The sequence below is a fragment of the Panthera onca genome, chromosome D4, assembly GCF_046562875.1.
Source record: "Panthera onca isolate mPanOnc1 chromosome D4, mPanOnc1 haplotype 2, whole genome shotgun sequence".
Taxonomy (NCBI): Eukaryota; Metazoa; Chordata; class Mammalia; order Carnivora; family Felidae; genus Panthera; species Panthera onca.
In genome coordinates, this window is record NC_138351.1 from 66,285,593 (window position 1) to 66,302,259 (window position 16,667).

Consider the following 16,667-nt stretch of genomic DNA (forward strand, 5'->3'; position numbering starts at 1 on the left):
ATGGGCCTGCTGTAGTACCAGGGCATAGACTTCCCTTTGCTTTGACTTACGGGGTCCACACAGTTGCACCTGAACATCTCAACCACAGGACTCTGGATCCACTTGCTTTTCAGCACTTCTGCATCTCCCTGGTACCCTTAGATTCTCCTCTTGGATATTCTACATGCCTCACATAATCTATGCGCAATTGACAGTGTTATCTCAACCTAGCAATCCAGGCACCTCTCTGCCCCATTGTCCACTGTTCCCTTACTATATTGAATGAGTTGCCACAGGGGATGAAGGGATTTCCTGAAAGGCCGACAGTACCTTTCCTAAACTATGTCCAGGGAAGCCCAGCTCTTCCCCTAATCATTCTACTACCCACCCTACTCCACCCAAGGGGTAGGGAGGGCTGAATTACTTAGTGTTCCATCTCTTTCCTTTTATCTAAAATATAAATTTTTAAAATGCTGCATCATAATAAAGATTATAACTACTACATATTTTATTGGCAATCATTTTTATACTTTCTTCCTATGATTTGCATGTCTTCTTTTTTGAATCCACATTTGTATTTCATGTGTGAGATATTATGTAAGCTATTTCATATCAAATAAATTACATCTTAAATAATATTTATAGTTAATAAAATACACAGTGATATCTGAATATGCAGTTATAAAAAGGACATTATAAGAAAAATAGAGAGTAAAGGTCAAAAAGTATTCAGAGAGAGTGAATAGAGTTTTTCAGAATTATAGAATGAGAAAATTTGATGCTATTCTACTCTGTCCAAGGGGTTATATTGATAGAATTTTATCTATATTATCTTAGCAGGAGTAAACATCCCATTAAACAATATGTGTTATTTTTTCCCCTATTAGCCATATTGTGATTTTTATTAGGTAACATATGTATAACATATTCAGGATAAATTTGAGAATAAAAGATAAATGAACTGAATGTGGCTATTTGTGGAACATAATCAAGAGCTTGCTGAATCTGAAAAGATAAACAGTATACTCCTAATATCTAGAAGAGCTACATATCTCATATACCAAACATTGTCTCTCATAAATTGGCTTAGGTGTGAAGGGTAGCTGGAAAGTTAAATTATAAAGCTGAACAGAATTCCAAATGCCACTGTTGATCACCAAATTAACACCAGATTCAATGTCTCCAAAGAGTTGTAATTCACTTCAATGCATTTAATTGCTGTCTTTTATCCATTATGAGTCACATCTAGTATACATGCCTTCATAAAAGAGGAAGGCTGCACCTTAATTTTACTAAAGCAGCAGCAGAATGGCACACTCATTGTCTACAAACTACAGCAGAGATTTCGATTATCATATGAATTGGGATCCAGGTACACTACAAAATAGGGCGAACCAAATCTCTTTCAAAACTGAGTACACACAGTTCTTCATTTCTCTGTCACCTTGGAGAATATCTGCAAAGTGCACACGTTATCTTGCAAAGGGGCACAGCAGCATCTGTGGGTTAAGGAAGAAGGAAACTGACATCAAGAGGTATTAGAATGAGTTTGTCAGCAGTTAAATTTTGGATGCAACCTATGTGCAGCCTGTTTTGATAAATGTCATGTTAAGGATGTGAGCCAAATGCTATGATGGACATCTGTTTCTTTAAGGGTAGTCTAAAATGCCACCTTTGAAAAACGAGCATTATGTTCCTGTGGTTGAAAAGCAAATACTTTAATAAAGAATTATACTTGGAGCAAATACAGCAGTTAAGGGAGGATAATGGACTCAACTAATATGAAAACACTTGCTACCCACACCCAGAAAGGCTGGGTAATACATATAACTTTAAAACAGATGAATAGCTGAGCTCAAAAGAAAAATGGGGGGTGGGGAGGGGGAGAGGCCACTAATTGCCAGAAAAGACAAGGAACTGAAAATAAGAGCAGGAACTGCAGAGCTGAAATGGTTGCATCCCAGTGCTTGGGGCCTGGCTATTAATGTCTCTGTGGGGCCAGGAACAGCTTTGGGTCCAGCCAGGTGAGAAGTTGAAACATCACTCTACCATGATTGAAAAGCAAGGTAATAGGGGATTTTAAAGACAGGCTGGTTACATTCTGATGGATACCATGTATATCCAGCGGCTTTTGTGTACAAAGAATTTGAGAGGAAATCACATGAAAATGTCCCTTGAAAGATTAAACAGGAGTTCTATAAGAAAATTAATGGAAGAAGACATTCCCAGGTGAGGAAAATTCTACTCACAAGCAAAGAGACATCAATCAATTTGCCAAAAGGAAAACTCTTAAGATGAAGGCTCTCTAAAGCACTGATGGTTCTGACATCCTGCAGAACGATAATTTAAGGCTGGAAGTGTGGGTCTATAATGGTACATGAGAGCGATGAAGCTTCCGTTCTTCCCACTCCACCAACTTGAATACTTAACAATTCCTTATCATTTCAAACACACAGAACACTGCTATTTAGGGGATTAATTTATGTTTACTCCCCCAAATTTCTTTTGCTCGTGTTTACTATGTGCTGCTACTTTACATGTATTATAACATTTTCTCCTTATGTGAGACCTTTGATAGAGAGCATGTTGTTATCCTATTTCAGAGACGAGTAAACTGCAGCTCAATTTACAAGATGGTTTCTTGTTGTTTTCAGGTCTCTGCTGATATCCAATGGATATGACAATTTTACAAAGTGATTATTCCTTCTGATACATGGCAAAATATTTTATTGATGTCATATTAAGTCTGAAACATTCCTACCTCTCTAAGCTGAGACAAGTCTCCCGTGAACAGTATGACTTTACAAGAAGGCAAAATATACATCTATTTGGAACTTCCGTAGAGCCACATGCTGCAATCACCAAATTCTGCCTTGGGTGGGGGTGGGGGTGGGGTGGGGTGGGGGTGCAGGAAACACATGTGGAGAAGAAACAGAATTAATTAACATTTTTGCCTAGTACAGGCTATTATTACTAGCCTGAATAAACAAAGTCATTTAACCATTAGTAATTCAGACTTACTGTTTTAATCTCATTCTTCACATTCAAGACCGCCTTCCTCAACAATCACGATACCACTTTAACAAATATTTCCAGGTATTCACAAAAAAGAGCCTATTTGTTCTTCAACAGATTGGGTACTAGAGTGGCAAGTTAACACCCACCATGCTATTTTTCTCCTGCTCTAAATTGTTTCTTTTTCTACTTCACTGACTATATTTCTTTCTAATAGGAATAATAACTAATATATATTTAGAACTGTCACATAAACACTCATATTTCCACTTTCAGATAAGCGTACTGAGGCACAAAATACTTAAGTGTCATGGTCAAGGCCACTGATTCATTAAGAAAAATACTAAGTTTTCAAAGGCTTTCTCACTCCAGATGGCACTATGAAACCTAAGTTTTGTGGAAGTCATAACAATGTAACCATTTGCTGTTGCTTCAGCATTACCTGATTTAGAAAGAAACTAAAACTACAGCATATTTAAACTGTACAAAATGACAATTTGATATATGTACACATTGTGAAAGGATTCCCACCATGGGGCACCTGGGTAGATCAGTCATTTAAGCATCTGACTTCAGTTCAGGTCATGATCTCGCAGTTTGTGGGTTATTGCCCCAAGTCAGGCTCTGTGCTAACAACTCAAAGCTTGGAGCCTGCTTCAGATTCTGTGTCTCCCTCTCTGCCCTTCCCCCGCTCCCACTCTGTCTCTCTGTCTCTCTCTCAAAAATAAACATTAAAAAAAATGAACACATACCTCACCTCATATATTTCCTTTTTCCTTTTTTTTTGGTGAGAACACTTAAGTTCTTTTCTTTTAGCAAATTTCAATTATACAATGAAGTATTATAAACTATAGTCACCATCTTATATAGATTATAGATTCTTATAGAGAATCTTATAGATTCTCAAAGTTTATTCATATTACAACTAAAAGTTTATACTCTTTTTCAAACCTCTCCTTATCCCTCCCCACCTCCATTCCAGCCCTTGGCCACCATCATTCTCTTCTCCATTTCTTTGAGTTTGACTTAAAAACTCATGTAAGGGATTCCATGAAGTGTTAGTTTTCCTCTGTTGGTTCATTTCATTTAACAAAATTACTTGCAATTTTACTCACATTGTGGCACATGACAAGATTTCCTTATTTTCAAAGGTTAAATAATATTCTTCTGTGTGTGTGTGTGTGTGTGTGTGTGTGTGTGTGTGTGAGATAAAGTTCACATTTTCTTTACCCTTTCATTCACCAGTGGATACTTAAGTGGTTTCTATACCTTGGTTTCTGTGAATAATTCTGCAATAAACACAGCAGTCCAAATATCTCTTTGATATCCTGTTTTCATATCCTTTGGATATATACTCACAAGTGGGATTGCTGATCATATAGTAGTTCTATTTTTAGTATCTTAAGGAACCTCCATACTCTTTTCCATAATGGCTGTACCAGTTTACATTTCCACCAAGAGTATACAAGTGCTCCCTTTCATCCACATTCTTGCCAGTATTTGTTATCTCTTGTTTTTTGATAATAAACATCTCAATGGGTATGAGGTGATATCTTATTGTGGTTTTGATTAGCATTTCCTTTGTGATTAGTTATGTTGAGCATATTTTCATGTACCTATTGGCCATTTTTATGGCTTCTTTGGAAAAATGTTCATTCAGGTCCTTTGCCCATTTTTAAAAATTGGGTTATCTGGACTTTTTTTGCTAGTGAGTTGTATGAGCCCTTGCACATTTTGGATATGAATCCCTTTTTGAATGTGTGGTTTGGACACATTTTCATCCATTCCATAGGTTGCCTTTTCATTTTGTTGATGATTTCGTTTTACTAAACGCAGAAGCGTTTTAGTTTAGTGTAGTCCCACTTGTTTATTTTTTGCTTTTATTGTCTGAGCTTCTGGTTTCTTATCTCAAAAAATCATTGCCAAGACCAATGTCATAGAGCTTGCTCCTTATGTTTTCTTGTAGGAGTTTTATAATTTCATGGAATTTAAGCCTTTTAAGCCATTTTGAGTTGATTTTTATGTATGGAGTTAAGACAGGGGTCCAGTTTCATTTTTTCACATGTGAGTATCCAGTTTTCCCAGCATCATTTATTGAAGAGACTATATTTTTTTAATATTCTTGGCTCTCTTATAAAATATTAGTCAATAGTATAGGTGTGGACTTATTTCTGGGATCTCTATTCTGTTCCATTGGTCTATATGTCTGTTTTTTCTCCAGCACCATGCTGTTTTGATTACCATAGCCCTGTAGTATATTTTGAAATCAGGTAGTATGATGCCTCAAGTTAATAGTTAATAGAATGTTGATCTACCTATGACATAACTATAATAAGATTAAATTTTTATCAAGTGCTTTCTATGGATCAGCTACTATGTAAAACCCTGTGTGTGTTGTGCTTTATAATACTTTCAAGAGCTCTAGGATATAAATCAATTTTATCCCACTTTTAGAAATGAAAAACCTAACTTCAGCTAAAAATTTAAGAACGTGAATTCAAACCCAATTCTGTGTGTTTCTTTTAACCTTTGTCAGAATTAATATAAAATCATAACATGTTTAGCATTAAACACAATTTTAAAGTGTAATTTCAGTCATGCCTGGCAATAACTTTCATTCTCTCTAGATTATTTGTAAAGTTTTATTCATAATTGGCGACCTTTACATCACTTTGTGATTTATTTTCCAGTTGATACCCTAATAATTCATGGCAGTCAGTACAGGGCCTGGTTTATAGTAAATCTCAAATAGAGTAATGAAATAAGATTGAGAACCTCTTACAATTATTATATCAGTTTTTACACATCTAAGGAGATGGTAAAAAGGACTATTTGTCCTACTGGTGTCACCACCTACTGTATGGTGGTGCTCTGTCAGTTACAAGAAGAAACAGTCACTGCCCTCATTGTGCTTCATTCTAGAGCTCCATTGTCCGTGATGACAGCCAGTGGCTACATGTGGCTGTTGAGCACTTGAAAAGTAGCTAGTCCAAAATTGAGATGTGCTTTAAGAGTAAAATATACATTGGATTTCAAAGATTTCGTTAAAAAACAGAATTCTAAATATCCCAATAATTTATTATGTTAATTACATACTAAAATAATATTTTAGTTATATTGAATTAAGTACCTCTATCATTAAGATTAGGTTTTATGATTAAAATTAATTGTGCTTATTTCTTTTTTGTTTTTTTAAGACATGGCTACTAGAAAATGTAAAATTTCATATATGGCTTGCATTTAATTTCTATTAGACAATGCTGTTCTAGAGGACAGGAGGGACACATTAGTAGACAATTATAATAGAGGTTAAAATTTCTATGATAAATTTTTGCAAGGATCATATGGAAACACAAAAGAAGGACTTCCAAATCACAAAAGATAATTCACTAAAACTCCCATTAGAATTGACATTGTTTTCTTATCTACTTGCATTTTTTGTAATTTCCATTTGTTCCTAATGCATTTGTTCTCAGGTTAATGGATACTATGGTTTCCTTCTACAGAAATTTTGTATAAAATATCTTGAGTGTTTTGAGTGTTTGTCTGCCTTCACCAGACAAAATAGGAAGGTGTTAGGATAGGATAAGCCTCACGGGCCTTAGTGGGAACAAACAGAATGTCTAGATCAAGAACATTTTGGAGTGTACTCCCTAATTGTTTAGCTTTCTCTTCAATTTTTTACTACTTTCTGTGTCTCACTATCAAATTGTTTTCCACCAGTTTTTTTCCCCAAAACTCTTCTGGTTAAGTATAAATAAATACGTAAAATTTAAGAAATCATAAGACTACAGCTGATAAATTCTCACAAGGGAAATGTACCTCTGTATTTAAGCATCTAGATCAAGAAATAGAAAATATCTAGTGTCTTAGAGGCTCCCATAAGCCTCTTTCTAATCTCTATACCACCAAATGTAGATAACCATGTTGACTTTTAACCCCAGAGATTGGTTTACCTGTTAAAACTCTATATTTATGAAACCATGCGACTGCCTTGTGTTGACAGTGCTCCAGCATTGGATACCAACTATACCATACTTCTGTTTAAATGGAAGTGGACAACTAAATATCACCCCATGTACAAGAAAGAAAGTGCAGTAAAAAAAAAAAAAGAAAGAACAAAGATACTGAAGGAAACAAAGATAATTCAGGGGGGAGAAAACAACTTAAAAAGTCTTACTCAGGGTGCCTGGATAGCTCAGTCAGTTAAGCATGCTACTCTTGATTTCAGCTCAGGTCATGATCTCATAGGTTCGTGAGTTTGATCCCCTTGTTGGGCTCTGCACTGACAATGTGGAGCCTGCTTGGGATTCTTTGCCTCCCTCTCTCTCTGCCCCTCCCCCACTAGCTTTCGCTTTCTCTTTCTCTTTCACACACTCTCTCTTTCTCTCTTTCTCTCTCTCAAAATAAATAAACATTAAAAAAAGCCTTACTCATTTACTATTTTCAATTTATATGTGTCTGGGGATATGAACACATAAATTACAATTGACCCTTAAACAACTTGGGGGTTAGGGCACTGACCCCCCTTCCCCCCCCTACAGTAAAATTCCACATATAACTTTTAACTCTCCCCAAACTTAACTACTAATAGCCTACTATTGACTGGAGCCTTATTGATCATATAAACAGTAACACTTATTTTCTATGTCGTATGTATTATATAATGATTTCTCACAATTAAGTAAGCTAGAGAAAATAAAATGTTAAAATCATAAGGAAGAGATAATATACTTACAGTACTGTACTGTAAAAAACCCGTGTATAAGTGGATCAGTTCAAACTCATGTTGTTAGTATATACAATACTAACCTTAATGAAATTCTAAGTATTACATACAAATATATTTGGATGAAATTATGAAACAAGAAGAATGACATAACATTGACATAATCATAGAATAAGAAAATCTTAGAGATTGACAACAAAAATTGCAGACATAAGACATTTACTAGAACTATAAAATAAATTTGAGAAAATATTCTAGCATGAAACAGAAAGACAAAGAAACAGATAATGTTAGGTAAAGGATAATAGATGTAATAATCCAATATCCTGCTAACAGGATTTCCATAAGAAGAGAACAAGGAAAATGGAGGCAAGGAAGTTATCAAAGAAATAATCAAAGAAAAATTTCCCAGAAAAGAAGGACATGAGTCTTGAGGTTGAAAAGATCCATCAAGTATCCAGTGCAATAAATGAATAAAGATCTGCACATAGCTTTGAGTTTTAAAAACTTTAGAATATGAAAGATAAAGAGATAATCCTAAAAGTATACAGACAGAAATGACAACCCACTTATAAAAGGATGAGAAAGAGTGGCTTCCACCTGGAATCAGCAGAACTAGAAGCATGTGGACAAGATAGTGATGCCTAAAAGTTCTGAAGAAAGGCTATTTTCCACCCAGAGGTCTGTATTCAACTAAGGACACTTTCAGGTATGCAAGGAATTATCAACTTTACCTCTCATTTGTGTTTTGCAGACAGTGATTTGATGACATATTTCAACAAAATAAGGGAGTAAATCAATACCTTGGAAATGAAATAATCCAGGAAAGAGTAAATTTATTCTAGAAGAACAAAAAAAAGAAGTCTCATAGTCATGGTTTTGTACCAGATCTACAGGGCAAACAATCCAAGTCATGGCAAAAAGATGAATAGTTCTGTGAAAAAGAAAAGAAAGACTAAAAAGAAAAGAAAGATATTACATCTATCCTGATATAATGGAAAGCAAAACTAAAAATTGAAAGTAATTGAGAATAGTATAAGGTCAAATAATATAAGAATGAAAGAAAGCCATCGTTCAAATATTAAGCAAATAATTAAAATGTGATATGATTTCAAGCAATTGTTAGAGAATAAGAAATAGTAATACTTTTGACCCAATGCTAGGAACAGTCTCGTTTATATAGTACAGAGGTCAAGATATTGGTTTGGAAGAGGAGGAAAGTAATGTTACCACATGGATTCCACAGTTTGAATTTACCTATCCACAAAATTTAAAAAGTAACTCATGTAATGGCTTTTAACTTTAGAATCAACCTACAGACAAAACCTGGAAGCCCAGGAACTGGTTGCAGAAGAGAACGTAAATATTAATGGACAACATAAAAGTAAGAGTGAGGCTGACCTAAATTGAGAAGTGAATAGTCAGAAAAGGTTGGGGTTGGATGAAAGTGAAAGAAAGGCAGGGTGCTAATACCTTCCAATTAGAAAGTGAGAAATCAAGAGAAACTGATGAAAATTGATGGAAACAATTACACAGATCATCAATAAGAGAATTACATTATAATATTAATATCTAACAGAGAGCAGTAAGGTGGATGAGTGTAGGGTAATTGACCTAAATGCTCATCATTCATATGAAGAGGCAATTGAATTCTGTAACTCTAGTGGGTAAGCTGAAAAGAAGTTTATTAAAAAGAACACTAGGAAACTCACATAATTTGGGGGAGGGTGAAATAACCAGGTTTGGAATTAAGCTTCCAGGAGCAATGTCTAAGACCACAAAGCAAAAATAGTCTTAATGAAGAAATTTGTCACTATGGCTGCCCCACCGAATGCTAAAGAAAATCAGAATTACTGATTCCTCAAAGCTTGCTACACCAACCCTCTCAGCAAAGAAATATGGATTGAAGCCCTTTTCCTCAAGTCACTTACATCCAAATCACTTTCTCAGACTGTTCAGTCTGACTGGATGGAATGAAGTCACATACCATTCCTGTAGCAAAACCTCTATATGGAAAGAGACTAGGGAACTGAGTTTTAATCTTGAGGAGGTAAGATTCATATGATTGGAAAATTCATATGAAGGTGCTTCATGACCAGAACATTGGACAAAAGTGACATATATTGTCAAAGTTGATTTTAAAAAGGAGCAAAAACATTATCCACAGCTTTGAGATGAGCACCAAGAGAACTAAAAAGCAGGAATAATTTAAAGAGTTGCATCCAGGGCAGTGTAACAGAGGGTAGATAAAGAAAGGTAACAGGGACTTCTTCTAAGAAGCTCTTCTATTTCATTTGTCATCACCATCAGAATTGGCTGATACAATTAAAAATTGAAAATAAAAGAGTGACAATGAGGAGACGTGCTAAGGTGAACCAGTAAATGATGGAGTAAGAAATTAAACAAAGATCATGGGGTGCCTGGGTGGCTTAGTCAGTTAAGCGTCCGACTTCAGCTTAGGTCATGATCTCATGGCTTGTGAGTTTGAGCCCCGCGTCGGGCTCTGTGCTGACAGCTTAGAGCCTGGAGCCTCTTCAGATTCTGTGTCTTTCTCTCTCTCTCTGCCCCTCCCCTGCTCACACTCTGTCTCTGTCTCTCAAAAATAAATAAACATTAAAAAAAAAAGAAATTAAACAAAGATCTTTCTTAAAGCAAAATACTCACTACAGTTTAACTTCATGTGACAGAGAAGGTGGAGTTTAAGCAGAAAGATCTTCAACACTAAAGGGTTCCTTTATTTTAGAGAATATTGAGGAAGCTTTATGTTTGTGTGGGAGGAGAAGGAAGAAACAGTGATGCCAGGGATTGGAGTTGAGAATTAGAAAAAAGGCCAGGGGTACCTGGGTGACTCAGTCAGTTGAACTTCTGACTTAAGCTTAGGTCATGAGCTCATGGTTCTTGAGTTTGAGCCCTGCATCAGGTTGTCAGAGCAGAGCCCACTTTGGATCCTCTGTCTCTCTCTGCCTCTCCCCTGATCACACTCTCTCTTTCAAAAATGAATAAATATTTATTTAAAAAAAAGAGCAAAAGGCCAGACATTCTGAATTAAAAAAACAAAAAAAACGTCAACCAGGATAAGTAAGTAGAATTCTGAGGAAATCATCAGTTGAGGCATGTGCCGAGCAACATTATAAAGGAGTTTCCAAAGCTACAATCACTGTTTCTTCTTGCTAGAATTTCTATATGTTCAGAATAGCAGTTCTTTGAGTCATGACATACATTCTGTTTGGTTGGGCATATTTTCTGATTGGTCAAAGTTCAAGCTATACTGGTAGTTAAATATTTTGGATTCCACATTGCTATGTTTTGCACTATCTTTTAAATAGCATAATCATTCTTTTATTTTTATTATTATTGCTGTAAATCTTTAGTGTATGGTAAAATGAATTTTCACGTTTTTACCTGACTAGATATATCAACCACATAAACAACATTCAAATGAATACTTTGAATGTTTCCGGTATCTTAGAAGTATTCTCAAGCTCTTTCCAATCTGTATCCTTCAAGGAATCACTATTCTGTCTGTTATAACCATAGATTTGTTTTCAGGTTGTTGAATTCTGTGTGAATGCAGTCATATGCCACAGAATGTTTTGTGTCTGACTGCTTTCATTCAATATTATGTCTATGAGATTATTTCATGTTATTTTATCAGTAGTTCATTCTTTTTCTTGTCTGAATACACCCTAATTGATTTATCTATTTTATTGCTAATGGAAGTTTGTATGGTTTCTGGTTTGGAGCTATTATGAACATTCTTGTACATGTATTCTTGCATTGGATATTTACCCAGGAGTGGAACTGCTGTGTCACAGGGTATATATATGTTGAGCTCTAGTAGTAACATGCACATAGATTTTGTCACTGTCTTCTTCAAAACAATATACCCCTTTCTCTTTATACCATATAAATTCATATCAAATTAATAAACTTTCTTATGTTATCATCCATATATAACTTTCTTTTCTACATTTGACTCTCTCCCTTCCCTTCTCCCTCTTTTTCTCTCCTCTCTACCCTTTTGCTTCTATTTTCTGTAATGCCCATTTCCTTCTTGCTATGAAAAAGTGACAAATTACCATTTTCTGTCTTTTACCCTACTTTTGCAATGGAGCAAGGTTTTCAGTTATTTTCTACCAGAAATTGATTGAACTGATTGAACAAATGGGTTAATGTCTGGCTAGAGCCTATCCTAATTTGTAAATTTACAATAAATCTAGAGTACTAGTGTATTGCCAACATTAGCCCTCAATGATAAAGAGAGTCTTAAAGGCACAAATTCAAGATGCAGAATTTATTTAGGTAATATTTTTCTATTTAAATGTTGAGAAACTGTAAGCATTGGGTTAAGATATTGGAAAAAATGTGTGTTGTAGAATATTAACATATGGTAAATATTATTTGTTGAATATCAATAATTCATTAGATTAAAAATTGGACATAAATCCTTACATAATTACATTTAGACTTTTTTTTTATTATTAAAAAGCTAATATTAAAACTCTTTCCTCCCCTAACGTCAGGAACAAGACAGGGATGTCCACTCTCGCCACTGTTACTCAACATAGTATTGGAAGTCTTAGCCTCTGCAATCAGACAACACATGGAAATAAAAGGCATCCAAATCAGCCAGGAGGAAGTCAAAATTTCAATCTTCACAGACGACATGATACTCTACATGGAAAACCCAAAAGATTCCACCAAAAACTGCTAGAACTGATCCATGAATTCAGCAAAGTTGCAGTATATAAAACCAATGCACAGAAATCGGTTGCGTTCCTATATACCAATAATGAAGCAACAGAAGGAGAAATCAAGGAATGAATCCAATTTACAACTGCACCAAAACCCATAAAATACCTAGGAATAAATTTGACCAAAGAGGTGAAAAATCTGTACGCTGAAAACTATAAAAACCTTATGAAAGAAATTGAAGAAGACACAAAAAAATGGAAAAAGATTCCATGCTCCTGGATAGGAAGAACAAATATTGTTAAAATGTACCCAAAGCATCTACATATTCAATGCAATCCCTATCAAAATAACACCAGCATTCTTCACAGAGCTAGAACAAACAATCCTAAAATTTGTATGGAACCAGAAAAGACCCCGAATAGCCAAAGGATTCTTGAAAAAGAAAACCAAAGCTAGAGGCATCACAATCCCAGACTTCAAGTTGTACTACAAAGCTCTAATCATCAAGACAGTATGGTACTGGCACAAGAACTGACACTCAGATCAATGTAACATAATAGAGAACCCAGAAATGGACCCACAAATGTATGGCCAACTAATCTTTGACAAAGCAGGAGAGAATATCCAATGGAGTAAAGACAGTCTCTTCAGCAAATGGTGCTAGGAAAAGTGGGCAGTGACATGCAAAAAAATGAACCTGGACTACTTTCTTACACAAAAATAAACTCGAAATGGATGAAAGACCTCAATGTAAGACAGGAAGCCATCAAAATCCTCGAGGAGAAAGCAGGCAAAAACCTCTTTGACCTCAGCTGCAGCAACTTCTTACTCAACATGTCTCCAGAGACAAGGGAAACAAAACCAAAAATGAACTATTGGGACCTCATTAAAATAAAAAGCTTCTGCACAGCGAAGAAAACAGTCAGAAAAACTGTTAAATATAGAGAACAAACAGAGAGTTGTGGGAGGGGTTGTGGGAGGGAGTAGGGGCGAAATGGGTAAGGGGCATTAAGGAATGTACTCCTGAAATCATTGTTGCACTATATGCTAACTTGAATGTAAATTAAAAAATAAATAATTTTTTAAAAACTAAAAAAAAAGCCTTTCCTAAGTAATTTGTAATTATTATTTTATATATATAATAGGAGTGATGAGGAGGAGAAAGCCTGGAGCCATGTTCCAGAGCTGCCAAGACTTGGTGAAACTGGGAGGTAGAGCCATGGGATGAAAGAATAAGTAACAATATTTCATGCCTTCCAGTTTTTCTAAGGTGATATAGGGTTGGAGACAGTCTGTAAAAGTCAGTAGAAGACACAGAAAGTTTGGGAATCTGTTCTGCATGTTCCCAATGGTACTGAGTATAAAGATAAGTTGTCAATATATATCTGAGAGTACTGCCCTGGGAACGATTTGGAGGGAACTATTCACAGTGCTACATAGTAAATCCTGGGCATCTTTTATGATGAGAGATCTCATTTCAGCTCTGGTACAAGCTGGAAGTGACTCTTCCTGAGCCATTGTCTTGTTACAACCGTGTGCAAGAAAAAGGTCTGGAATAGTAGAAAGACCAGTAGTTGGAATAAGGGCTGATGGTTTCTGCCAAATGTACTGGAGGAAAGCAATTCTCTTTCAAAATCAATTAATAAGTACTCAGAATTACACAAAAACAAATAAGAAAATACTACTCTAAGTAAGTACATAGAAAAAGGACTAAGAACTCATTTTTATGGGCTTAGAAACAATGCAGATGATATTGAGCAAAATAAGTTATTCTAGTTACTCATATAATGTATTAAAATGCAAAACAAATAATGACTGAAAGCACTTCTTTTATTTTGCATTCATATCAACTGCATTGGTAATTGTTATTTTAGACTCGTTTGTTTTGCTTTTATGTTGGGATTTGGATTAAATCTTCTTATAAACAATGTTTATATTATTCTTCTTGCAATTAAAATATGTAAAAATTAAGACTTTTATATAATTGTTTTATAACAATTTGGCTTTCTTCTTTTGGTAATGGGCAATGAAGAATGAACAGTGTTTACCAACTCCAGTAACTATACAATTGGTTCAAAAGTTCCCTCTGCTTGGCTAACTGCTATCAACTTTTTAGAGTTATGCTAAATTTAAATTCCCTAATATCAGAGTCTATCACTAGATTTATATTTGAAATATTAAATAACTGGAGATGATAAATATGAAAGTCATTTTCTTAATGGCTAAAATCATTAATATACCTTTTCAAACAAGATTCATATTATTTATTTAAAAAAATCCATACTCTCTATATACTATAGTCCAATAATACAATTCTTAACAAACCTCACTTTATTAACAAATCATATGAAAAAAGCAATTGTTTCAGTGAAAGAAAAGGTTAGGACTAGAAGGTTTCAAGTTCACAATTGCCAGTGGCTGCAAAGTAATACTAGTGAGTAGTGCAAATTTGATTTCCTAATTATTTAATGAATGTTATAGTGATTCAAATCATGAAAACATCCAGGAAAAATTCCTATACTTAAAGGAGCATCTGGTTACTCTTTCTCCTCATTCCTTTGTACTCCCATTCCTTTGAGAGGTAACTAACGCAGCCTACCCTGCCCTCTATAAAGACCAGAATATACTCAGTATATTGGCAACATTCTAGATATTATATACATAGAAAAGATTTCATTTTCTTGCCTCTCTGAGCTGAAACATAACTGAAAATAATAACAGTGGATAATAAGATAATAAAAAGAAAAATAATAAGAACAGTGGAGTTGGCTTGAGCTTTACTTCAATCCATATTAGAATCCAGTTCTGTCTAGCTTTGTCTGATAGGGCCAGTCCACCAGGAGACTATTTGCATGGGGAATGAGCTGTTGCTAGGGTATTGGTTTCAATTATAATGAATAACATGTAATTTATTCATGCAATGGAATATAATTCCAGTTAAAATAAATGACAAATATTAATATGGATACCCTCCCCATCCTGCCAAATCCAAAACTGAACATTATTTTGGGTTCCTGGACACAGTTCTAACGTGTGTGTGTGTGTGTGTGTGTGTGTGTGTGTGTGTGTGTGTGTGTGTTGGGGGTGGTGGAGTTCCCCATGTACCACCAAGCAATATACTTGGCATACCAGCCAGGCGTTCTACAATTTAACTCAATTCTGACACCAGCTACCTAGAGATAGTGTCAGATCCCACAGGTTGAGGGCTTAGTCCCATAAGATCGCCTTTCACCTCAGATGCCAATCAGAAGGGCATGCTTTTACCTATGTTTCTGACTGACTGGCTGTAAATCCCAAGTTCCCATAATATCCTCCTTGGGTTTGATGAAGTTGCTAGAGCACCTTATAGAACTCAGGAAACTTATTTGCTCACTAGATTACTGATTTATTACAAATGTTATTAAAGTATATAAATCAACAGCTAGATGAAAAGATACATAAAAGCAAGGCATATGGGAAGGGGCACTGGGCTTCCATGCCCTCTTGAAATTCACCATTCTCCCTGCATTTCCGCAAGTCCACCAACCTGGAAGCTCTCCTAACTACCATTTTGGGATTTTATGGAGCCTTCATTACTGTGAAAATTAATAAAGGGGAACCCCACTAAAATGGAATTGGGAGGGCAGAGGGAGCCGTCACTCCCTACCACTCATCATCAATTGCAAATCCAACAGGCAGAGAGGCCCCCTGCAAGTTGATACTGCTTTACTATCTCAGCAGCAGGAAAGGTTTCTTCTTCCCTTCTACCCCCACAGCCAATGAGAGATAGTCACAACTCGGCCAATGAGAAGCCACTATACTTCAATTTCCCAGTTTATTTTAATAGACATTTTGTTTATAACAATCTCTTCCAATTCCCCCTTTCCTCTATAAAAGGGTATTCCTCTCCTTTGTTCTCCAGACTTGCCCATGGTTTCACCATAGCTTGCTTGTCCCCAATTGCAATTTTCTGCTGTTCCATAATAAAGCCATTTAATATAACTAGCAGTTTTATTTTTAAGTTTGACATTACATAGCCATGAATGATTAAATCATTGGCCATTGGCAATTGATTCAACCTCCAGCTTGTCCCTAGAGGTTAGGAGGATGGTACTGGAAGTTCCAAGCTTCTATATAGTTGGCTTCCCTGGCAAGCAGCCCCCATCCTCCGGTGGAGTCCAAAAGTCACTTCATTAATAAAACAAAAGACACATTTGTGGCTCCCACCAATTAAGAAATTCCAAGGGTTTTAGGAGCTCTATGCCAGAAA

The 16,667-nt window shown here is 35.5% G+C and overlaps 1 long non-coding RNA gene across 3 annotated transcripts in view; it reads right to left on the reverse strand.

Annotated features, from left to right (window-relative positions):
• Positions 1 to 855: 855 nt before the first annotated feature.
• Positions 856 to 16,667, reverse strand: part of LOC132663129 (uncharacterized) — a 36,426-nt gene continuing 20,614 nt past the window's right edge. For all 3 annotated transcript variants that reach the window (XR_013551580.1, XR_013551579.1, XR_009602924.2), the window contains 2 exons: positions 2,741 to 2,851; positions 856 to 1,478 (listed from right to left, as the gene is read on the reverse strand). This is a non-coding gene — a long non-coding RNA (uncharacterized LOC132663129). The remainder of the gene's footprint in view (positions 1,479 to 2,740; positions 2,852 to 16,667) is intronic.